We start from the raw sequence: 26,050 nt of genomic DNA, 5'->3' as shown, positions 1-26,050 counted from the left end.
AACCAACAAACTAAAGATCGTTGTCTTAACGTCCTCCACGCCGCCGACGAGACCAAACAACGCGGCAAGAGCAAAGCCAACATACGTAGGCTGTGTCTCCAAAAGAGACGCCTCCAGGGGGGACGAAGACACCGCCATCGCGCGCTTCAGACAAATCGGAGCTAGATTTTCACCTGGAGAACCCATGGATTTGGGGCAGTGAGAGATCAGAGTTCCGTAGTGGCGCATGTAGGGAGGAACAAGGTCCAAAGACGCTGCCGCTGCCGGCGCCGACCTATTGGGAAACATAGTAGAAAACAAAAAAAATTCGCACCTACGCACACCCAAGATCAATATGAAGTGCATTACGAGTTAGGATCACGATCGCTACCATCACTGAGTTGCGGCGGAAGAAGAATGTGTCGGTGTAGATAGTATTTGGAGTTGCTTGAACCATCGACGAACGATCCTGCTAACCATCCACGAACAGTCCCTCGAACCAAAGACTGAACGCACAACCTCTCTACTTGGTTGCAAGCGTGCAACCTTCACGGCCCGGCAGTGCTTCACCATCCAGAGCGAATCATCGCCAGAGAACTAGAGGGAGGAGATTAGAACCACACTTGGCTTCTAATTATGAGGATCAGAAGATCTAGATCTAGCTCTAGTTAGATCAACTAGGATGAACTAGAACTAGAATTAGAGGGAACTAGAGGAGGCTCCAAAATTTGTGTATCTCCATAGAGAAAAAAACCCTAGTATATATAGGTTGAGGGGGAGGGAGAGGGCGGCAACCAAGGAGGGAAGCCCCCACCTTGGTGCGCCAGCCTAGGGGGAGGAGTTGGACTCCTCCCCTAGTAGGATTCGGCCTTCCATTATGGAAAAGGGGTGCGCCACCTCCACTTGGGCCCTTGTGGCCTTCTCCGGTTTGGCCTTTTAAGGTCCGTTGATATTAAATTTAATATAAAAGTCTATAATAAATATTATACCCTTCATGGAAACATTTTTCACCTATATATTGCTTATCGGTAATACCCGGCATTACCCGGTACTCTTCGAAATCCTTTTGGTGACCCCGAAACGCTTCCGGATCCTCTAGAAACTATTTTGAATATTTATGAAACAATTCCACAAATATATAGGTCATTGTTTCATAAATATTCATAGACCCCGTACTGACACTCGTACTGACACTCTGTAGATCATTATTGCCTTAAGCTTGTGACCCCGTAGATTCGGTAACTCATAGACATGAATGAAACCGTTTGTTCAATGAGCGATAGCGGAATCGTGGACTTCCATATCTATCACTATGAGCACACGAATGACATTCGAGTGAAACTTTGGTTATCATGTGAAGTTCCTTTTGCTTCGTGATACTTCACAAAACCCAGGATGCATCGGTATCCTCCCGAGTCATCACATGCTCACTATACCGTTATCCTCGTTACCTGTTTTGTTCTTATTTCTCTTTGTCGTGTTCTAGCATCCCCGTGACGTAGTCACCTATGTCTGGCCAGACAATGATGGATGCCTTCACACCGGGAAGGCCCTAAGAATATCTCTCCATTGTCGGAGGAGCAAATCTCACTCTCGAGCTATCTAGTCCCTTGTCAAACTTTCCGATGAGTCTGTAATTTGTCGTTATGATCATCGTGTTATAGGTGACGTTTGAGAAACCCCATAGTCCACCATATGGTAAGAAGTGACTACGATAATCTCATTGTCGAAGGAGAAAAATCATACATTAACACTCCATGTTATTACAATTGATTACATACGATATAAACTCAATTCATAAGAGACAAGTTTGAGTCGATTCAATATGATCATTCTTCCAATGTCATAATCTGAATGTTGTTTTAGGACTATCGATTACACTAAATAATATCCTAAAATCCAGAAAACGTGATCACCAACAACATTTGAGCTAGTCCTAGAGGCAAGACCGGGAACCTTTTTATTTAACCGTTTATCATTTCACACGTGCATATGAGTTTTCCACTGAATCGCATATTCTAGGATCATAACAGCTAAAGCATAGAATATAAATTTTTTAATTATGAATAAAGAAATATAATAATACAAATATTATTACCTTTAGGGCATATTCGCAACACGACATAGTCAGCACAAGGTTTTTACTCGGAACGAGTCAACGAACACCAGCCGCACCCACACCCGAACATCCAAGTTGTCCCCGCGTACAAGCCAAGCCAATCCCGCCGAGCCGAAGCTACCGACCGTCGTCCACCACGCCAACCATAGCAGCCAGCCGTAGGATGACACCTCACGTCGCCGAGCCGATGCCCACAACCCAGCGCCAGAAATGAACACACCGGGGCCACCCAGAGCGGCACCACCGCACTACCGTCCTCGATCCATGGCTCGTTGTCACACCACAGATCCACGGGCACCAGCAAAAGCTTCCACCGTCACGGCGCCGCGGCGCCGCCATCAAAGAACTACAGCTTGCCGCTGCCACCACAACTCCCCCGACCGAGGGAGGGGATCCTAGAAACCCCCGCCCCCATAGCCGCATCACCAGACCGTCATCATCATAGCACACCGGAGCGCCTCTATCGCCAGATCCGGGCGCCGGGCGCCAGATCGACGGTGGTTGGCATTAGCACCGCCCCACATGCCCCAGTTGGGGGAAGGGAGGAACAATGCCGCCGCTGAGCCCGAGGCCGTCGCCTCGGCTTGCCTGCGTCGCCAAGACGCAGTCGCCGCCAGATGCAAGCCTCCATTCTTGGCCGAAGCCGCACGACGCGTGACAAAGGGGCCCCGCCGCCACCATCCGTCGGGTGGGCTTTGCCCGTCGACATCCTCCGGCAGCGAGAGCTAGAGTGAAGAAGGGGGACGAACGGGGGGCGCAGCTAGGTTATCGCCAGAGCCATGCCCCGGGGAGCGACACGAGCGAGTGAGTAAATAAGTTTCTGCCATTTATTTTGACTCCTAAAAAATGCCAATCATTTTTACCTTTTTCTTCTTATATTTTCCATTTTTAATACAAGAACACTTTCCAACTTTTGTGAATATTTTTTATAATTTTTCTTTATCATTTAAAAATGCATGAACCTTTTTCTTAAATCCATGAACATCTCTATAAGACTCATATTTTTTTAAATCAAATTATGAGCTTTCTCTAACTCATGAACATTTCATTTTACATTTTTCTAAATTCATGTTCGGAAAATTTTGTGAACGCTTCAAAAATTGTTGAAATAAAAAAGTCGATTGAAAATCTGACCGAAATAAAGAAACGGCTGAACATACTGGAACCGTAAAAAGAAGCGCGACATGGGCCGTCGACCCAGCACGCAGTAGCACGCAGTTAGAGGGGATATTCTACAAATAATGGGTTGAATAGGAGCTCTCATTGTGAAAGTACCATTCTTCTCCTGAGCATAAATGCATATTGACCCATGAAAAATAAAAATGAATAACAACAGAAATTCTGAAGTTTTTGGAATTAAACATTGTTGAATGTCTTACATACGTACACAGTTTCGTGATGAGAAAAAAAATTCCCAATGCTCTGGACAAAAAATATCAGTCCTTGGAAATGCATTCCATACTAGTATTTTTGATCATCGATTCTTTTTTTGGGCCAGAACATGTAGAAATGTTTTTTCTTCAAAAAATTGCAAGCATGTAAAAAAATCATCAATGCTTGTTGCCATTAAAAAAAATCAATTTTCGATTTTACAATTTTTGTGTTTTTATTTCTTATCGGGGACATTTGAGGTTGCGAGCAGATAGTCCATGTCTCTCTCTTGTTTAGAGCTGATAGCGCAAGAAATGAGGAGTAAGAGCAACTCTAGCAGACCCCGCAAAATACCGACCCGCAAAACGTGTTTGCAGTTTGACGAAGATCTCGTTTGCAGGTCGAAAACGAGCGCAGCCGATCAGAAACCATAGTTGAAACTGCATAATTTAAAAAAAAAAACAGTTTCGCGAGAGAAATTGCACCATAGTAGTTCATCACATACTACATATATTACATGATCAAACACTACAAACATTAATTCATACTACATACTACACAAGTACTAGTACTAGAGGGGATGGGGATCTCACGGCGTCGAGCTCGCGGCCATTGACGATGCCGTGGAGGAGCTCAATCCTCCTCGCCGGAGCTGCCGAGGTCAATGTACTTCTCCCTCTGCTCCTCGCGGATGCACCGCCATTCGTCGTCCTTCTCCTTGGCGGCGAGGTTGGCCGCGACCGCCTGCTGGAACACGAGGTCGTCGAGCTCCTCGTGGTGGCACCGACGTTCCGCCTCCTCGCGCAAGCTCCGCTCGGCAATGGCGGCCGCGACCGCGTCGACATCGGCGATGAAATCCTCCGGCCCGACGACTCTGCGGCTTCCGAGCTCCTCGGGCTCCTACTTGACGGGGACGAACTCAATCTCGTCCGGCTCCTCCGACCACTCCCTCTTCACGGGGAGAAGGCTCACGCCGGAAGAGGAGGAGCTCGCGGCGTGGGAAGATCTCGCCGTGGAGGACGAGCCCGTGGCCGAGGACGGCGTACAGCCGTGCCAACGGTCGTATTCATCCGTCTCGCGGACGCGGAAGCTCAGCGATGGTGAGAGGCCGCCGTTGGTCTACTTCCTCGCCCCGCGCTCCCTTGCGCCGTCCGGCCGGACTCCCCGCCGCGCTCGGGGTCGCTGCCGCCGCCGGATCTGCTCCTGGAGCCGCGTCCGAAGCTCCACATGCGGCCCCACATGGCGGCTGGAGGCGGAAGGGGCTTGCCGGCGGCGAGAATTGTGAGAAGGGGAGTGGGGAATTGCGGAGCTCGGTGGCGGCGGGGGGATAGGGTTTCGACCCGCAAACACACCGCAAACTTTAGCAACCCGACCCGAATGGTTCGAAGTCTCTGTGCTTAAGTGTCATTCCTAGATCGGTATGTAGACACACACGGTACTCGAGGATTTATAACAGAGGTAAATCACATGTATAGAGTAATGTAAATACTATTACCTCAATCCATATAACGGAAGAAACAACAAAGCTGTGGAGTCCCAACAACACCAACGGCAAAGTTGAGTGTAGACATCATGACCCTAACGTATCACTTACTCGTCGTAAGAATCCTACAACATGAGATGTTGCAGCCATATAGGTCAGTACATTGAAAGTACTGACAATTTCACACCATAGAATAATAATGAAAATATCTATCTTTATATGCATATTTGACTGGTGGAGGCTCTAAGTTTAAATTTTGCATAAAGCTAATTTTTCCCTACAACAAAGGAATAAATTTTATTTACTACTAAGTTAAATTACCCATATTGAGAAGGTAACCCCAACTCAATCCCAAAATCACCAAATCATTAATAACCCAACAATTTCATTAAATAGAGCGATGAGATCAACAAATAATTCACTTCTAGATACTCAAGATGTCCATAACCGGGGACACGGCTAATTATGATTAGTTTGTACACTCTGTAGAGGTTTGCGCACTTTTTCCCAGAAGACTCAATCTCCTCTATTGAATTCCTCGCACTGCTTGATGTTTGAGAACCGGATTATCGAGACACAGTCTTTCCGAAGAGGTCCCCTTAACTGTTAGATAGGCCGGTACACCTACAACCCCCCTACATCTACTAGCCCATCATGGAAAAGTTTCCCACAACTTACTTAACTATGCCAGAGCCCATAATGTCTTGTGGCTGCACACGGAAGTTTCTAGGCATGAATAATTGTGACGCCCCCGATTCAATCGTACACTAATCATACACGCAAACGTGTACGATCAAGATCAGGGACTCACAGGAAAATATCACAACACAACTCTACAAATAAAGTAAGTCATACAAGCATCATATTACAAGCCAGGGGCCTCGAGGGCTCGAATACAAGAGCTCGATCATAGACGAGTCAGCGGAAGCAACAATATCTGAGTACAGACATAAGTTAAACAAGTTTGCCTTAAGAAGGCTAGCACAAACTGGGACACGAATCGAAAGAGGCGCAGGCCTCCTGCCTGGGATCCTCCTAAACTACTCCTGGTCGTCGTCAGCGGGCATCACGTAGTAGTAGGCACCTCCGGTGTAGTAGGGGTCGTCGTCGACGGTGGCGTCTAGCTCCTGGGCTCCAACATCTGGTTGCGACAACCAGAATGAAAGGAAAGGGGGAAAAGGGGGAGAAAGCAACCGTGAGTACTCATCCAAAGTACTCGCAAGCAAGGAGCTACACTACATATGCATGGGTATCAAATGGAGTAAGGGTATCATATGTGGACTGAACTGCAGAATGCCGGAATAAGAGGGGGATAGCTAGTCCTATCGAAGACTACGCTTCTGGCCACCTCCATATTGCAGCATGCAGAAGAGAGCAAAAGGTAAGTTCACCAAGTTGCATCGCATAGCATAATCCTAACCGATGATCCTCCCCTCGTCGCCCTGTGAGAGAGCGACCACCGGTTGTATCTGGCACTTGGAAGGGTGTGTTTTATTAAGTATCCGGTTCTAGTTGTCATAAGGTCAAGGTACAACTCCAAATCCTCCTGTTACCGAAGATCACGGCTATTCGAATAGATTAACTTCCCTGCAGGGGTGCACCACATACCCCAACACGCTCGATCCCATTTGGCCGGACACACTTTTCTGGGTCATGCCCGGCCTCGGAAGATCAACACGTCGCAGCCCCACCTAGGCACAACAGAGAGGTCAGCACGCCGGTCTAAACCTAAGCGCACAGGGGTCTGGGCCCATCGCCCTTAGCACACCTGCACGTTGCGTGGGCGGCCGGAAGCAGACCTAGCCTAGTGGCGTTCCAGTCCAATCCAGCGCGCGCCGCTCCGTCGCTGACGTCAAGAAGGCTTCCGCTGATACCACGACGCCGGGATACCCATAACTACTCCCGCGTAGATGGTTAGTGCGTATAGACCAAATGGCCAAACTCAGATCAAATACCCAGATCTCGTTAAGCGTGTTAAGTATCCGCGAATGCCGACCAGGGCCAGGCCCACCTCTCTCCTAGGTGGTCGGAACCTGCCCTGTCGCTCCGCCACAAAGATCCACACAGAGGGCCGTTGGGACAAAGGTCCTTTCAGCCCCCAATCCGTGAATCACTCGCGGGTGCTCCACAAGCCGACCCGACTTTAGTCACCACATGTATCATGTATAAAGTATATAGTATATACCCGTGATCACCTCCCGAGTGATCACGGCCCGATAATATAGCATGGCAGACGGACAAGAATGTATGGCCACTGATGATAATCTAGCATCCTATACTAAGCATTAGGATTGCAGGTAAAGGTAACAACAGTAGTAGCAAGGACAGGCTATGCATCAGAATAGGATTAGCGGAAAGCAGTAACATGCTACACTACTCTAATGCAAGTAGTAGAGAAAAGAGTAGGCGATATCTGGTGATCAAAGGGGGGGGCTTGCCTGGTTGCTCTGGCAAGAGAGAGGGGTCGTCAACAGCGTAGTCGGTCGGGGCCCCAGCAGCGACGTCGGTCTCGTGGTCTACCGGAGAGAAGAGGGGGAAGAAACAATAAATATTTAAGCAAACAGATGCATAGCGATGCATGACATGTCAAGTTACGGCGTTAGAGGTGCCCCAACGCGGTAGTAGGTGATACCGGTGAAGGGGGATAACATCCGGGAAAGTATCCCCGGTGTTTCGCGTTTTCGGACCGGTGAAATAGAGGGGGAAAGTTGCGTGTTTGCTATGCTAGGGATGTGTGGCGGATAAATGGGCTGCGTATCCGAATTCGTCTCGTCATTCTGAGCAACTTTCATGTACAAAGTTTTTCCATCCGAGCTACGGATTAAAAGATATGATTTTCTAAAGATTTTATTAATTTCTGAGATTTAATTAATTATTTAATTAATTCGAAAATGATTTAATGACATCAGCATGATGTCATGCTGACATCAGCAGTCAACAGAGTTGACTTGGTCAACCTGACATGTGGGTCCAGGGGGGACCCACCTGTCATCCTCTAATTAGATTAATTAGGGTTTAGGTTAATCTAATTACAGTTTAATTAAACTTAACTAGTTAATTAAATTAATTAAACCGGATTAATTAACTTAATTAATTTCTCAATTAATTAATAATTAATTTTATTAAATCATTTTTATTTTTATTAATTATATTTATTTTATTTTAATTTTTTTTAATTAATTTTTTTTGTGGGGGGGGGGGGGGGGCTGGGCCCGTTCGGTCAGTGGCCTAGGGCCATAGCGGGCGTGCGGTTACGGGCGCCCCGTGCGGGGTCGAGCCCGTCCGGGGGGGCGAGGCAACCAGGGCACGGCGGGGTGTCGCCGGCGAGCGGCGCGGCAGCGCGGTAGCAGGGGGCGGTCCGCGGGCGCGCGGCGCAGGGGAAGGCAGGGCGGTGAGGCCACGACGAGGCGGCGCCGGGGCCAGCCTAGCGCGAGCGCGGTCGGGCGAAGCCGGCGCGGCCAGGGCAGGAAGCGGGCGAGGGACGGCGAGCGGCTGTGGCGCGAGGCGAGGCGGGGCGATGGCGCGGCCGGTGGTGCCCGTGCACGTGGCCGAGGCGACCAGGGGGGGAAGGGCGCGGCGGCCGCGGCTGGGGAGCCGCACGGGGAAGCGGGGAGGGGCCGGGGGCGGGACGGCCCGGCGCGGGCGACGGTGGCGCCGGAGCGCGTCGAGCGGCGACGGCCGAGGTGACCTAGGGGGAGAGGAGGGCGAAGGGGGGGAGCTCACGGGGGGGGGGGGGGGGAGTAGGGCAACGGGGCAATGGGCTCGGGGGTGGTCGGGGAAGACCGGCGGGGAGGAGGACGAGGAGGCGTTCGGCAGCGGCGGGACGGCGCGCGTCCACGGCGTCCGGCGAGGAAGAGACGAGGAGGACGAGGCGACGGGCGGTGGCGGGGTGCGGTGATGAAGAGGACGGCAGCGGCGACGGGGTGGCGCTGGGGAGGCGGTTAGGCGACGGAGATCCGTGGCGGCGGCGTCGCGAGGTGGGGGGAGCGGGCTTGTCCCCTCGATCCGATCTAGATCGGGGAGGAGGGGGGAGAGCGACTGGGGGAGGGGGCGAGTGGGGGCGGTCGGGGGTTAGGGTTTGGGTCGCGAGGGGATAAGGGGAAAGGGGGGGTGGCCGGCTGGGCCTTTGCCCAGTTGGGCCGGTGGTGGCCTGGCCGGCTGGGCCGTCTGGCCCAGTGGGGGGGTCCTTTTTATATATTTTTTTGTTTGTTTTCTGTTTTTTGTATTATCTTTTCTTTATTTATTTTCTTTTCTGTTTTGATTCATTTTAAGTATTTAGGTCTTTTATAAAGGCATGGATCCCACACCATAAATTCCTAGGTATTTATTTGCACACCCCGAACATTTTTGCTTTAAATTTTGAAAAGTTTTTATCCCCTGGTTGATTTTGAAATTGAATTTGAATCAGTTTCGAACTAACACGAGATTAGGAATAGTAACCGAGGTGACGTGGCATCATTAGCAGAGGTTCACTGTAGCTTAATTATCCGGGCGTTACAATAATCTTATGATCCCTTTGAGTCTGGGTGGCATTCCACAGGATGATCACACGGATACCCCGGGATCTCCTAGGGCAACACTGGATTCCTCAGGTGCCTGCAACCAATCGACCCAGATGTTTATTAAAGTAGCCACCTTTAGTTTCCCTTAGTTATTAACTCTCACAACTTGCATCATTCGCACATACCTATCCCCGTCTATGAGCATGGCTAAGCAATATGAGCATAACGTATATTCCCTGGGTGATCAAAGGTATTAGGTTCCTACCTCATCAACTACATAGCAATAACCACATGTTCCCAATCCTACTCATGCAATCTTTGAGGATGTATCTAATGCAAGTAAAACTAGGTATATGAAGAGTATGATCAAAGTGTGAACTTGCCTTGTACTGTTGATGAAGATTCTTCACACTCATAATTCTTGACAGTTCTACTCGTCACACTCCGATTAATCTATCATAAACAGTCGATTATAACCACATAAGCAATCACTCAAAGACCCCCCAAAAATGCAAAGGAAGATTGCAAAAACTCCAAAAGAACCGAATCAAATTATTTTGCAAGATCAGATCCTAATTTCGGTGAAAAAGTGTGGTGATGGCTCAAGATGATAGATTACGTCTAGGGATTCAATTGCAGTGAGGAATCAATTGAAAATGCACTACCGTTTACAAGATATGATCAAATGAAGGTTCGAATAGTTTGAAAGGTTCCAAACTTGAAACTAATGATGCTACTGGATGTAGGAATTCAATAGGAACATGTAGGAAGAAATATTACTAGATTGGAAATAATGGATCAAAAGATACAAATGATTCAACATAACATTGAACCTGCTTAGAATGTTGTGTGATAACTCTTTGTGGACTAGCAGAGTAATCTGACTATGATCATAATTATATGTTGAAAAGATGACGCTAATTTTGTGAACTGAAAGATTACTTCAATACGGATCTGATGCAGTTGGGTTCATCGGAAACAGAGCTACGGATAAAAAGTTATGATCAAAAGAAGTTTGAATATGAATCTGAGCAAATTTCGAAAGTTGAAAGTTGCAAAATGTTTATTTGATAGATTCACAAGATAGGCGGAATCAAGACGAAAATGTAGGCATTGGTTTTATCTAATTTAGTTAACGACTAAAAAATTATGGCTATTTGAAAAATCAGGGCCAAGCTATTTTACGGAAGAAAAATAGTTACGACTAAAAGAATTCTAGGTCTAATGTATAAATACAAAGACTAATTGATAATCTAATTATTCTACCATACACTAGTCTAAAAATAATAAGCTACGGAAGTATATAAAAAATACGAAGAAAGATACCTTTATAAGATAGAGAAAAGACGACTTCGGAGAGAAGAGACACTTCCTGAAGTCCAGCCGGAGAGAAGAATTTTTTTTATTGAATCTAGTCAAACCAAAATATTGATTTAATCCGAATCGGATAATTTTTGAAAGCTCTATAGGTTCATATTTATGGGTGTAAAAATGGATTAGGAGTTAAAGGCTAGGAAATGTGGGACTAAAAATATACATATGCAGATGAAATTGAAATAATTCATGCGCATGGCTAAAAGTACGGCCCGGCCGCCCGTACACTGCGCGGCTGTTTTTTATTAATATTTTTCTTTCCAGAAATTTAATTTTTTCGGAAAAAATAAAAGAATTGTAAACCTTAACAAAAATAAAAAGAGAAAAATAAAAATACGGACCGACCTGTCTACTATGCTGCGCATGTGGGCGATTAATAATTATGAACCGCACGCACAATCTTTTTATATAGAAACAGAAAGGAAAACTGTACAACAAAAATAAAATAAAATTTTATATAAACATATTATATATCAAAATTTTTAGAAAAAGATTTTCTAAAATATGACCATATTTTCAATGGCAAATAAATTCTACAAAAAATTAAATAAAGCAAACTGTGCTGCTGGCTCATTTAGAAACCAAATAAAAATATTTTAAAATAGAAAAATAATTTCAGATTTATTTCTCTCCATTTTCTATTGTAGGGAATAATTTTACCCTACTTTCCATATATTTTATTTTTTGAAGAAAAATAATTGGATAAGAACCAAATAACTCCAAATTGAAAGTGGGTTTCAAAATAACTTCAAAGGACTTTCAATTTGATTCTTTGAAACTTCCAACTCTCTTTCTTAGCATTTGAAGAAGTCATTTTATCTTCTCTCATGAAACTCATTGAGTTGCATATAGTTTCCGAATTTGAAATAGTTCCAAATGGAATTCAAATCTTTTCAAAACTTTTTTCATTTATTTAAATGGAAGAAGTCATATCATCTTCACTCTATGGTTTCATGATGAAATGAATTTTAATTCATGGAGATCATAAATGCAAGGTGAAAGTTTGGGAAAGTCATTTCATTCCCTCTCATTCAATTGCGAAAAAGTTTCAAATTTCACTCAGTTTCACACAAGCAACCACACCACAAGCAATCAATATTACTTAATTAATATAACATTCCAAAATATAAAATTTTGGGATGTTACAAACCTACCACCCTTAAAATGAATCTCGCCCTCGAGATTCGAAGAGGCTAGCAAGAAATAGGTTAGCTTCGGGGTCTTCTCAAAATCCATCGATTGACACGAAGGTCTGGGATGCTACCACCCTTAGAAACATGGTTACGGTTCCATCAAAACTCATATACTCCATCCTTATTGTTGACAGGGTCAGTCTTCTGGGGTCCTCGGGAGAATTTCTACCCTGGCCTCTTCCGGTAGTGTGATAACCCACAAGTATAGGGGATCACAACAGTTTTCAAGGGTAGAATATTCAACCCAAATTTATTGATTCGACACAAGGGGAGCCAAAGAATATTCTCAAGTATTAGCAGCTGAGTTGTCAATTCAACCATACCTGGATAACTTAATATCTGCAGCAAAGTATTTAGTAGCAAAGTAATATGATAGTAGTGGTAATGATAGCAAAAGTAACGGTAGCAAAAGTAATATTTTTGGTGTTGGTAAGAGGAGCAAATGCAGCATTAATTTCACAAGATTCAGCATCGGTAAGAGGAGCAATCGGAGTGCTAATAAAATCATTGTTGTTGGTATTGGTAAAGTCACACAATTTAGTGTTATCTTGAGCCATCGTGACAAGCAAACGAGGAACAGGTGAAAAAGAGGCAAATAGAGAAAGAGAGGGAGGATAGAGAGAGAGGGCGAATAAAACGACAAGGGTGAAGTGGGGGAGAGGAAAACGAGAGGCAAATAGCAAATAATGTAATGCGGGAGATAAGGGTTTGTGATGGGTACTTGGTATGTTGACTTTTGCATAGACCTCCCCGGCAACGGCGCCAGGAATCCTTCTTGCTACCTCCTGAGCACTTGTGTTGGTTTTCCCTTGAAGAGGAAAGGGTGGTGCAGCAAAATAGCGTAAGTATTTCCCTCAGTTTTTGAGAACCAAGGTATCAATTTAGTAGGAGGCTACGTGCGAGTCCTGTTGGGGAACGTAGCTGAATTTTAAAATTTTCTACGCATCACCAAGATCAATCTATGGAGTCATCTAGCAACGAGGGAAAGAGGAGTGCATCTACATACCCTTGTAGATCACGAGCGGAAGCGTTCAAGAGAACAGGGTTGATGGAGTCGTACTCGACGTGATTAAAATCACCGATGACCAAGTGCCGAACGGACGGCACCTCCGCGTTCAACACACGTACGGTTGGGAGACGTCTCCTCCTTCTTGATCCAGCAAGGGGGAAGGAGAGGTTGATGAAGATCCAACAGCACGACGACGTGGTGGTGGAAGCAACGGTGATCTCGGCAGGGCTTCGCCAAGCGCTGGGAGACGGAGGAGTGTCACGGGAGGGAGAGGGAGAGGCCAGGGGCTTGGGTGCGCAGCCCTCCCTTCCCCCACTATATATAGGGTGCCTAGGGGGGCGCCGGCCCTAGGAGATCCAATATCCTAGGGGGGCGGCGGCCAAGGGGGTGCCTTGCCCCCCAAGGCAAGGGTGGCGCCCCCATCCCACTAGGGGCTGGTTCCCCTCCCACTTCAGCCCATGGGGCCCTCCGGGATAGGTGGCCACACCCGGTGGACCCCCGGGACCCTTCCGGTGGTCCCGGTACAATACCGGTGACCCCCGAAACCTTCCCGATGGCCGAAACTGGACTTCCTATATATGAATCTTCACCTCCGGACCATTCCGAAACTCCTCGTGACGTCCGGGATCTCATCCGGGAATCCGAACAACTTTTGGGTTACCGTGTGCTAATATCTCTACAACCCTAGCGTCACCGAACCTTAAGTGTGTAGACCCTACGGGTTCGGGAGATATGCAGACATGACCGAGAAGCCTCTCCGGTCAATAACCAACAGCGGGATCTGGATACCCATGTTGGCTCCCACATGCTCCATGATGATCTCATCGGATGAACCACAATGTCGAGGATTCAATCAATCCGTATACAATTCCCTTTGTCAATCGGTACGTTACTTGCCCGAGACTCGATTGTCGGTATCCCAATACCTTGTTCAGTCTCGTTACCGGCAAGTCACTTTACTCGTACCGTAATGCATGATCCCGTGATCAACCACTTGATCACATTGAGCTCATTATGATGATGCATTACCGAGTGGGCCCAGAGATACCTCTCCGTCATACGGAGTGACAAATCCCAGTCTCGATTCGTGCCAACCCAACAGACACTTTCGGAGATACCTGTAATGTACCTTTATAGTCACCCAGTTACATTGTGACGTTTGGCACACCCAAGGCACTCCTACGGTATCCGGGAGTTGCACAATCTCATGGTCTAAGGAAATGATACTTGACATTCAGAAAAGCTACAACAAACGAACTACACGATCTTTGAGCTAAGCTTAGGATTGGGTCTTGTCCATCACATCATTCTCCTAATGATGTGATCCCGTTATCAATGACATCCAATGTCCATAGTCAGGAAACCATGACTATCTTTTGATCAACGAGCTAGTCAACTAGAGGCTCACTAGGGACGTGTTGTGGTCTATGTATTCACACATGTATTACGATTTCCGGATAACACAATTATAGCATGAACAATAGAAAATTATCATGAACAAAGAAATATAATGATAACCATTTTATTATTGCCTCTAGGGCATATTTCCAACAGTCTCCCACTTGCACTAGAGTCAATATTCTAGTTACATTGTGATGAATCGAACACCCATGCAGTTCTGGTGTTGATCATGTTTTGCTCTAGGGAGAGGTTTAGTCAACGGATCTGCTACATTCAGGTCCGTATGCACTTTACAAATCTCTATGTCTCCATTTTGAACACTTTCACGAATGGAGTTGAAGCGACGCTTGATATGCCTGGTCTTCCTGTGAAACCTGGGCTCCTTGGCAAGGGCAATAGCTCCAGTGTTGTCACAGAAGAGAGTCATCGGGCCCGACGCATTAGGTATGACTCCTAGGTCGGTAATGAACTCCTTCACCCAGACTGCTTCTTGTGCTGCCTCCGAGGCTGCCATGTACTCCGCTTCACATGTAGATCCCGCCACAACGCTTTGCTTGCAACTGCACCAGCTTACTGCCCCACCATTCAAAATATACATGTATCCGGTTTGTGACTTAGAGTCATCCAGATCTGTGTCGAAGCTAGCATCAACGTAACCCTTTACGACAAGCTCTTCGTCACCTCCATAAACGAGAAACATTTCCTTGGTCCTTTTCAGGTACTTCAGGGTATTCTTGACCGCTGTCTAGTGTTCCATGCCGGGATTACTTTGGTACCTTCCTACCAAACTTACAGCAAGGTTTACATCAGGTCTGGTACACAGCATAGCAAACATGATAGACCCTATGGCCGAGGCATAGGGGACGACACTCATCTTTTCTCTATCTTCTGCCGTGGTCGGGCATTGAGCCGTGCTCAATCTCGTACCTTGCAATACAGGCAAGAACTGTCGACGTTCTGGGAACGGGGGTCCCCAGACTTGCCTGCCTGCGGCCTGCGGCGTGGCTCAAATGGGGGCCCAGTGCGGCCCATCTTCATCAACACAAGGCTCAAGACCCTCGCGAGGGGCCAAGCCTCGCGGGGTGGACGACACGGTGCATCCTCAGGCGCAACCTCCTCAGGCTGGCTCGCGAGGAGGCGGAGAGATCAAGGCGGGGTACCTCGCGAGGTTCCCATGACGCAAGCCATGACGACTCAGGGCGCCAGGCGGGCGCCAGCACGCGCAGCGTCCTTCTTTCCTCTTTGGTGCAAAGGGGGCAAGCGCAGCCGCGGAGTACCGAGGCATCAGGCAAAGGTTGCCATTTCGGTGCAACGAGACCAAGACCAGGAGGACTACGAGACGGAGGTCACCATGGAGCCCAGCACGGCGTCATCACCAGAGCCTTTGGCAGGCGAAGACCAACTTTAGTCAGCATAAGTGTACTAGATGTTCCCCTTCGAATTGGCCAATTGTTGGCGCCCTTCCCGCTCAATATTTGGGAAGAGGCCCAGGGCCTTTGTTTATAAATAGGACTAGCCACCCCCAGGGTAGGGACATCTAAGAGAGAGGCATCTGGAAGAGACATCGGATCGAAACCAGAGTGAGAAAGAGAGAGAAGGGTGACTGAACTCCTCCTAGCAGTTCATCACCCCAGCCAAGAACAGACCCTCGCGAGGCTGTTCTTCCTTGTATTGTTCATCATCATCAGCCCCAAGAGGCAATCCACCCACCACACACTGGAGTAGGGTATTACACCACAACGGTGGCCCGAACCAGTATAAATCTTGCGTCCCTTGTGCAGTTCTTTTAGTAGTTTAGATCTTTGCGAGACGGGGAGGTAGAAGGCGTAATCTCCGCGCGCACCCCAGTGTTCGAACCTTAAGGGTATGCCGGAACCCGTGATCCGACATTTGGCGCGCCAGGTAGGGGTGCGCCGGAATCTGTCTTCCACCACTCCGCTCTCCTCCGACCGTCGCATCCAGGTCTGACGCTCGTCGGGCCCGCGCCGAGCGCCGGGCCGCCATCGCTTCCCGCGTCGCCCAGACGGCGCCCGTCGGTGGACGTCCTCGTCGTTCCTGTCACCCGCCATCAACGCCGCCACCGGCCCGGCGGGGGGCGAGCAGCAAGCGTCGTCTCAGCATCCATCCGTGCGGCAAGACGGCCGCACCGCTACTCCATCGCTCACCTCAGCCGGCTCTTCGTCCCGCGCGCTCCGCGCACCCTTGGAGGCTCGAGCTGCGCTCATCGCAGCAAACGAACTCTTGCGCTACCGCCCCGTCGACGACGTCTACGAGGAGTGGCTCGACCGCGTCGCCGAGCTCGTCCACGCCGCAGGGGGCTCTCCTACGCCGTCCGCTCCGCTGTGCCGCACCCCGCCCCTCGCGGGCAATGAAGCTCCGGGGGCGTACCAGCCGCCTCCTCTCCAAGAAGACACCATGGCCCCAAGGCGCGCGGCCCCTGGGCGGAACCCGCTCCGTCAGGCACCAGCTCAGCAGGAACGGAGCTGCCAAGAAGTCCCTCGACCGCAAGAGGCTGCCCGGGCGCTTCCAGCTCCGGCTCGCCGAGACCCTGCTCCAGCTCCGGCACGTCAAGACCCCGCGCTGCTCCTAGCTGCAGCGCGCGGGGACCCGCAAGGCCAAGCTCTCCCTCAACCGAAGCCTCCCGTAGCCACCGCAGGCTGCCGCGCCTACACCACCGAGCTGCGTAGCGTCGCGTGGCCCGGCAAGTTCAAGCCAGACTTGCCTCCTCGTTACGACGGCACGACTGACCCTGCAGAGTTCCTCCAGCTCTATGAGCTGGGCATCGAAGCTGCCAGCGGGGATGAGAAGGTCATGGCGAACTGGTTCCCCATGGCGCTCAAGGAAGGAGCTCGCATCTGGCTCCTGAATCTGGCTCCAGGCACGATCTCTTCCTGGGACCAGATGCGCACCCGCTTCATCGCCAACTTCCAAGGTACTCGCGACCGGCCACCCGCCGTGAGCGACATGCGCCGCATCAAGCAACAACCTGGGGAGACCCTGCAAAAGTACATCCAGCGCTTCAACAGTGCGCGCCTCAAGATCCCCAAGGTGTCCGAGGAAGCCATCATCTCGGCCTTCTCCGATGGTGTGCGCGACGTCAAGATGAAGGAGGAGCTGGCGATGCATGAAGACCTCTGCACCTCCCTGGAGTCGTTCAACTTGGCGACCAAGTGCGCCAGGGCTGAGGAGGGACGTCTCTCCCTCCTCGAGCTGCCTGCCGCGGACCCAGAAGAGAAGAAGCCCAAGGCCAAGGACGTGAAGCGCAAGGGGGCTGCCGTACTCGCAGCAGAACCAGACACCAAGCGGGGCAAGGATCTGCCCGAATCCTCCAGGGGCAGCCGGTACTGTGTGTACCACGACCTCCACACCCACAACACCAACGAATGTTAAGAACTCCGCACCGTGCGAGAAGGAAGGATCGGCCGTCGCCCTGACCGTGCTGACCGGGGCTACGGCCGAGGAGGAGGAAGAAACCCAGGACACTGGGAAGATCGCGGCCCGCGCCAGGGGTGGCGCGACCAACCTCGCAAGGACCGCTGGCGGGACCTGCCTCGCGAGGGGGACTGGAGGGATCAGCCTCGTGAGGATCGCCCTCATGGAAACGCAGGCCTACCTCCGCTGCCGCCTCAGCCAAGGAGGAACGAGGACCGCCATCAAGACGAGGGGGCTGGGGGCTTCCAAGAGCCGCGCGCGATCGCCTGCATCCTGGGCGGAGCTCAAGCCCCAGCCTCTCAACGTATCTTCAAGCAGTTTGCCCGCGAAGTGAATGCAGTTCTCCCCAAGCTCGAAGCAACGCGCCCCCTCAGGTGGTCGGCGTGCGCCATCACGTTCAGCTCAGCAGACCAGCTCAAGTGCACGGCCATGGCCGGAGTCCTCCCGATGCTTTGCTCCCTAGTCATCAGCAACGTGCTGGTCACCAGGACCCTCATCGACGGAGGGGCAGGGCTCAACGTCCTGTCCGTGGAAACATTCAACAACCTCCAAGTGCCCTATGACCAGCTTCAGCCAACCAAGCCTTTCTCCGGAGTCACCGACGGTTCCACAGTCCCGATCGGGCAGGTCCGCCTCCCTGTCACCTTCGGGGCCCGCAGCAACTACCGCACCGAGCTCATCGACTTCGACGTCGCCCACATCCGCCTGCCGTACAACGCCATCCTCGGGTACCCAGCGCTGGCCAAGTTCATGGCCGTGACTCACCACGGCTACAACGTCCTCAAGATGCCAGGAAGTGGCGGCGTCATCACGGTGCCCTGTGAAGAGAAGGATGCAGTGTGTTCCCTGGAGCGAGCCTTTCAGGCCGCGTCGCTAGAAGACCCAGATCGCGAAAGCAGGAGGCTTCCTGAGACCACCCCCAAGAAGAAGAAGACGTCGTCAGGCTCAGCCCCTCAGGAGGCAGGCCCTTCAGGGCCCGTGTCTACCCGGGAGGATCCCCCCTTCCATCGCATAGGAAAGCGCGCCCGGCGCCCTCCTCAGGCAGGGCTCGGGGGCTCTCACCTGGAGGGCCACCGACCTAGCCAGGGTCATGAGGGAGGCGCTTGGTCACCATGTGGAGGCGTGCTTCGAAGCACGTTTCCCTCGAGAAGGAGCCAGGCAAGGAAGGTCAGACCAGCAGGAGTTCGTTAACAAGGCCATTCAAGAACTACAGGAGTCAAGGATCATGAAAGGTTGTCGTCGTCCACCGGCTGTGGCTCCACATCCAGGCGAGGATGGTGGGCTGCGCGTCTGCGTCGACGTACCAGGGCTCAATCAGATCGCCATGACGGAGCGCCTCTGGCCCTCGCAAGTGGGGCGCTGCGGGGGTTCACCCCACAGCTATGTTCGCATGCCTTACGGCCTGCCGAGCATGGCTGCGGCGTACCAGCGCCTCATGAGGGGCATCATGGAGGCTCAGGAAGACAGGTGTTCCGCGGCCCTGGCAGAGATGAAGACAGCTCGCGAGGAGCCACCAGCGCCTCCGGAGCCTCCCGAGGCCCCGGGGCCTGGGGGCTCGTGAGGATCGGCTTCCGCAGCCCACCGAGTCTGCTGCACCAACGCCACTTCGTCGACGACATCCTCAGGTGACATCTTTCAAGCTTCATTCCCAGCTGGGAGCGCCCTCCCAGGGTTGCATCACTCCCAGGCCGCGTGGGTCCGTCCCTGCAGCATGTATCCCCTTTTATTTTTCGGTCGTTAGCTTACCTTGTTGGGGGCACCCCTCGGGCTGCATCATCCCCAAGCCGCTCGGGCTAGCCCCAACGGCGTGTATCTCCCTCGCGTTTATTTCCAACTATGCATTCGCCTATCACGCTTGATTACTTGATGCCTGTCCGCGGCATCCCTTCTTCTCCATGTTGGCCACTTGCACGTTAAAGGGGGGGTGCCTGAGCATCGCGACTCAGGGCTCTTACTGGCTCTCCAGCCCTCACCCTCTGGCCTTGTCCACGGCATCGCGACCTGGCATACCAGCGATGGCTGAGACAAGCTCGAGGGCTGGGACCCGAGGACGTAGGGTACCGGCATCTAACCAAATTTTGCAGGGACACATCTCAAGATACGGCCCAGTGCCAGGCGCAACCCGCCTAGAGGTAGGGCCTCGTGAGTCCCGCGCTGGCTCACGGGTGCCCAGATACACCTCACCTAGCCCTACCGTGCCGGCCACGTGTCAGGGCGGGGCTGTACACGCCCCGGGGGCTCCTCCCGGAGGGGAGCCCCCCCCCCCCACGTACTAGTGGAAGCACCATGCTCCGCGCTGGCTGACGACACTACCGAGGAGCGGCTATGCCCGTACACATACGGAAGCGCTATGCTCCGCGCTGGTGATAAACAACTGAGGGTGGCCTCCGGGCCGCATTAACCTCAGGGAGCCCAGAGCTCAGTGGCTGGCCTCATCGCAACGCCTCCCCTCGGGAGTGCCGCGCGAGGGGGCTAGGCACGGGGGCTACGACTGGGTCACGCCCAGACGTACGCCGCCCAGCTAGGCCCCTCGGGCCTGGTTCGTCGCGCGTCTCTCCCTGAGCGGAGCCAAGGTATGAAGGCCGTTTAAGCGTCAAGGGGGACCCCTGAGCATCGCGACTCAGGGGCCTAACTGGTCCCGTAGCCCCTCACTCCTTAGTTCCGAAAGGCTATGCTGGGTGAGGTACGTGCGGGGCCGGGCTCTGCAGACGTAGAACGGTAGCCCCGCTTACATCTCACCTCAGCACCCGCTATTTGCGCGTCAAGGGGGACTCGTGAGCATCGCGACTCAGGAGCCTAACTGGCTCCGTAGCCCCTCACTCCTTAGTTTCGAAAGGCTATGCTGGGTGAGGTATGCGCGGAGTCGGGCTCTGTAGACGTAGAACGGAAGATACACCTACATCACGCTTCCCTACTTGTTGTTCGCGCGCCAAGGGGGACTCCTGAGCATCGCGACTCAGGAGCCTAACTTGCCACGTAGCCCCTCACTCCTTTGGTCCCGTCCTGGTTTCCGGTCGGGGCTAATGCTGGGTGAGGCACGCGCGGGGCCGGGCTCTGCCGGCGTAGAACACAAGCAAGTAGGGAAGAAAAGCATAAAATTCAAGGAATTTAAAAGCAAATATTACCACCCATACTGTCGTCTTAGTACCAAACGCAAGTTTAAATGCCTCCCCGAGGCGTGATGCATGTGCAGGAATTGAAAGAAGAACAGGGATGGAACGGCGTCACTTGTCGGCGGTGAAGCTGTGTGGAGTGGCTTCGCCTCGTGGAGCAGCAGGGCCGGCAGCGCCTTGCTTTGGCCTGGTGCTGAAGGCCCGGAACTTCCCCAGCAGCGCCTCCGCGTGCCCCTTCACGACTTCGACATCGGCGGCAGCACCCTCGCCGCTCACTGGTTCCAGCAGGCTGTCGAGGTCGGCGTTGGGATCGCGAAGGTAGATGTGGGCGAAGACCCGCGTCAGCGCTGCAGAAGACAAGATGCGCGCCTCGGCCTCGGCCGTGGGGCCGATGCCAAGGGCGACATCCCCAAGGGCCTTAACCAAGAAGGGAAGCAGCTTGGCGGGGCCGTCCCCATCACCGGCTAGCGGGCTGTCCAGGCCGCTCTCGTAAAGCGTCTTCAGCGAAGCACGGGCATCTTTCTCCATGTCCGCGAAGGCCACGCGATCCTCGGCAAGAACCTTGGCCTTGCTGTCCAGCTCGACCCTCGTCGCCTCCAGCTCCTCCCCCAGTGCACTTAGGTGGTCGCGGCGCTTTTTGAGCTTGGCCTCCCGGCCCTCGATGGCCGCCTCCCAAGCCTTCATGCTTTCTTCTTGTTCTTGGCGAAGACGAACCTCCTTCGCGAGCTGGTCCCGCAGGCCTTGCAGCTTGTCCTCCAGCGCCTTGCAACGACCGCGGACTTCAACCACCTCTCCCAGGGCCGCGTCTCGGGCAGCCTTCGCCTCGAGGGTGGCCTCCCTCTCTCCGTCACAGGCCGTTGAGGCCTGAACCAACGCCGCCCGAATCGAAGCATCAGAGCGAATCCACCCCGAAGCCAGTTCCAGGCGCCCGGCCACCAGGCGAGGGTCGGCACTGAGAAGATCCTGCCACAGCCGGTCCAGTTCAGCAACGGTACGCTCCAGGACGGAAGAAGAAGGCGGAGAAACATCGGTGCGCTCCAAGACAACAGGAGGAGTTGGGGAAGCAAAGGTCGGTGGAACGGGAGGAGAAAGTAGCGGCGGCGAGGCCGCAGTGTCCCGAGGCGGAGTCCGCTGCGCCTCCACAGCCGTAGCAGCGGCGCCAGGCGAGGGCACCTCGGGAGTCGCTCGAGCCATGGGGGCTGGGCTCGCCCCAGCCAGCTCAGCCAAGCCTCGCAAGGATGAGCGGGCAGGAGAGGCCCGCGCGTCACCATCTCCCTCCCCTGTAGGCGGAGGCGTCGCCGCAGATGGGGCCTCGGGGGCTCCCTTCGGCTTCTTCGCCATGGGCGCCAGCCTATTCAAGAGAAGCAATCATCAAGCCTCGTCAGCGGAACGAGAAACAAAAGATCAAGGATCAAGCACTTACGGGTCGTCGCCAGAAAGCTCTAGCTGCCTCCGGCCATACTTGAAGCCTGAGAGCCGGCTGGAGGGGTCGACCTCAGAAGCAGAAGGCGCGTCCACGGTTCGCCCCGAAGTCAGGACGGACCCGCGGGGGATCGACCCGGTCTTGCCCCTCTTCGGGATCGAGGGCGAGCTCCCGGTACCCAGCACGTCATCGTCATCATCATCATCATCGCTCAGCGAAAGGCGGAGAGTACGGGACCCGCGCCGGGGGAGGGGAGCCCTCGACTCTCCATCGGTCGCCCCAGAGTCGGGCCCCTCTCCCCGCTCCTCTTCGCCCTCCTCTCCGCTGGAGTCGTCGGAAGACACATCCATCGGTCCCTCGGGAGCCACCACGGGCACGAGCCCGTCCCCGTTGAAGACGGGCATGAACTTCACCACCTGCTCCCAGTCATCGCGAAGGAACAAGGGCTTGGGAGCGCCCTCCAACCTTGCCACCTCGCCCCCGACCAGAGATTGGAGAACCGCGGTCACATCCTCTTCGCCCACAGCCGCGGGGCTCGGATGAGGCCTCCACATTGGAGGAGAGTACCGCCGGAGTGGAGCCAGCTGGTGCTCCAGGAACTCCTTCAGCAGCGACGCACCGGTCAACTTCGCCGCCGTCGTGCTGACCGGCCTCAGGTCCGCGTCCATCTTCTCCAGCACCAGTTTCACGCGGGGGTCTGTGAGCTCCGCTCGGCACCAGTCGCTGGAGCTCGCGGGCTGCTCCGCGGGCAAGATCAGCTGAGGGTGGATGCACCCGGCATCTACCAAGACCCACTTGCTCCTGAAGCCCTCAATCCTCTTCCCGGGATTCGAGATGGCAATGGTGCCGCCATACGCGACGAAGCCCGCGCACGCGGAAGGAGAGCCGCGAGTGACCCGGAGGGAGAAGTAGTGGCGCAGCAAGGCCACCGAAGGCTGCACCCCTACGTGGGCCTCGCAGTAGTAAGCGAAGATCGCTAGAAGAAGAACGGAGTTGGGGTGGAGATGCAGAGCCTGCAAGTTGTAATGGCGGAGCACAGAGAAGAAGAACTCGGAGAAGGGAGACACCAGGCCCGCAGCAATGGAGCTTACAAAGAGAGGATAAAAGGTGCTCCCTCGTCCCTCAGGGGTGGCGGAGCCAGCCTTGAACTCCTTCGTCCCGTTGATGCCCTGCGCCGCCGCCATCTGGCGCAGCCGGGCAAGGCCAGCCTTGGACACATTCGGCAAGTCCAGAGCAGGAGAGTACCAAGCTTCGGCCGGAGACTGACGAGGCGCCATGGCTTCCTAGGTCACGCAGCCGGAGTAGATCTGGAAATTTGGAGGAAGAAAGGGGAGGCGCAAGAAAGGGGATCTAAGCAGCAACCGGAGAAAGCAAAAGGCAAAGTCTGGGCAGATGCCGCTCCTTTATCAACCTGTGCGGTTGCTGGAGCACCCACGTCCAATCAACTGCCACGCGGCGCCCAAGGCCGCAGGCTATTAGGGCCCGCGGCGCTTCGCCCTTGCCCTTTCGCCTCTCAGCACGGCCAAGTCCGGGCGCGCCTTGGGACCGGGGGCTACTGTCGGCGTTCTGGGAACGGGGGTCCCCAGACTTGCCTGCCTGCGGCCTGCGGCGTGGCTCAAATGGGGGCCCAGTGCGGCCCATCTTCATCAACACAAGGCTCAAGACCCTCGCGAGGGGCCAAGCCTCGCGGGGCGGACGACACGGTGCATCCTCAGGCGCAGCCTCCTCAGGCTGGCTCGCGAGGAGGCGGAGAGATCAAGGCGGGGTACCTCGCGAGGTTCCCATGACGCAGCGTCCTTCTTTCCTCTTTGGTGCAAAGGGGGCAAGCGCAGCCGCGGAGTACCGAGGCATCAGGAAAAGGTTGCCATTTCGGTGCAACGAGACCAAGACCAGGAGGACTACGAGACGGAGGTCACCATGGAGCCCAGCACGGCGTCGTCACCAGAGCCTTTGGCAGGCGAAGACCAACTTTAGTCAGCATAAGTGTACTAGATGTTCCCCTTCGAATTGGCCAATTGTTGGCGCCCTTCCCGCTCAATATTTGGGAAGAGGCCCAGGGACTTTGTTTATAAATAGGACTAGCCACCCCCAGGGTAGGGACATCTAAGAGAGGCATCTGGAAGAGACATCGGATCAAAAACAGAGTGAGAGAGAGAGAGAAGGGTGACTGAACTCCTCCTAGCAGTTCATCGCCCCAGCCAAGAACAGACCCTCGCGCGGCTGTTCTTCCTTGTACTGTTCATCATCATCAGCCCCAAGAGGCAATCCACCCACCACACACTAGAGTAGGGTATTACACCACAACGGTGGCCCGAACCAGTATAAATCTTGCGTCCCTTGTGCAGTTCTTTTAGTAGTTTAGATCTTTGCGAGACGGGTAGGTAGAAGGCGTAATCTCCGCGCGCACCCCAGTGTTCGAACCTTAAGGGTCCACCGGAACCCGTGATCCGAGAAGAACCCCTTCTTTGACTGATCCATTTTGAACTTCTTCAATATCTTGTCAAGGTACGTACTCTGTGAAAGACCAATGAGGCGTCTCGATCTATCTCTGTAGATCTTGATGCCTAATATATAAGCAGCTTCTCCAAGGTCCTTCATTGAAAAACACTTGTTCAAGTAGGCCTTTATGCTTTCCAAGAATTCTATATCATTTCCCATCAACAGTATGTCATCCACATACAACATGAGAAATGCTACAGAGCTCCCACTCACTTTCTTGTAAATGCAGGCTTCTCCATAAGTCTGCATAAACCAAAACGCTTTGATCATCTCATCAAAGCGAATGTTCCTACTCCGAGATGCTTGCACGAGCCCATAAATCGAGCGTTGGAGCTTGCACACCTTGTCAGCATTCTTAGGATCGACAAAACCTTCCGGCTGCATCATATACAATTCTTCCTTAAGGAAACCATTAAGGAATGCCGTTTTGACGTCCATTTGCCATATCTCATAATCATAGAATGCGGCAATTGCTAACATGATTCGGACGGACTTCAACTTTGCTATGGGTGAGAAAGTCTCATCGTAGTCAATCCCTTGAACTTGTCGATAACCCTTAGCGACAAGCCGAGCTTTATAGATGGTCACATTACCATCCGCGTCTGTCTTCTTCTTAAAGATCCATTTATTTTCTATGGCTCGCCGATCAACGGGCAAGTCAGTCAAAGTCCATTCTTCGTTTTCATACATGGATCCTATCTCGGATTTCATGGCTTCCAGCCATTTGTCGGAATCCAGGCCCGCCATCGCTTCTTCATAGTTCGAAGGTTCACCGTTGTCTAACAACATGATTTCCAAGACAGGGTTGCCGTACCACTCTGGTGCGGAACGTGTCCTTGTGGACCTACGAAGTTCAGTAGCAACTTGATCTGAAGTTTCATGATCATCATCAACTTCCTCTCTAGTCGGTGCAGGCACCTCAGGAACATTTTCTTGAGCTACGCCACTTACCGGTTCAAGAGGTAATACTTCATCAAGTTCCACCCTCCTCCCACTTATTTCTTTCGAGAGAAACTCTTTCTCTAGAAAGGACCCATTCTTGGCAACAAAGATCTTGCCTTCGGATATGAGGTAGAAGGTATACCCAACAGTTTCTTTAGGGTATCCTATGAAGAGGCATTTTTCCGACTTGGGTTCGAGCTTTTCAGGTTG

At 52.4% G+C, this 26,050-nt stretch overlaps 1 pseudogene; it reads left to right on the top strand.

Annotated features, from left to right (window-relative positions):
- The first annotated feature begins 2,165 nt into the window (after positions 1 to 2,165).
- On the top strand, positions 2,166 to 6,528 carry LOC147980229 (uncharacterized; annotated as a pseudogene).
- The last annotated feature ends 19,522 nt before the right edge of the window (positions 6,529 to 26,050 follow it).

Source organism: Triticum urartu, chromosome 3A (assembly GCF_056163025.1).
Source record: "Triticum urartu cultivar PI428250 chromosome 3A, HENAU_Tu73, whole genome shotgun sequence".
In the NCBI taxonomy this organism is placed as follows: domain Eukaryota; kingdom Viridiplantae; phylum Streptophyta; class Magnoliopsida; order Poales; family Poaceae; genus Triticum; species Triticum urartu.
This window is presented reverse-complemented; position numbering and strand designations above follow the sequence as displayed.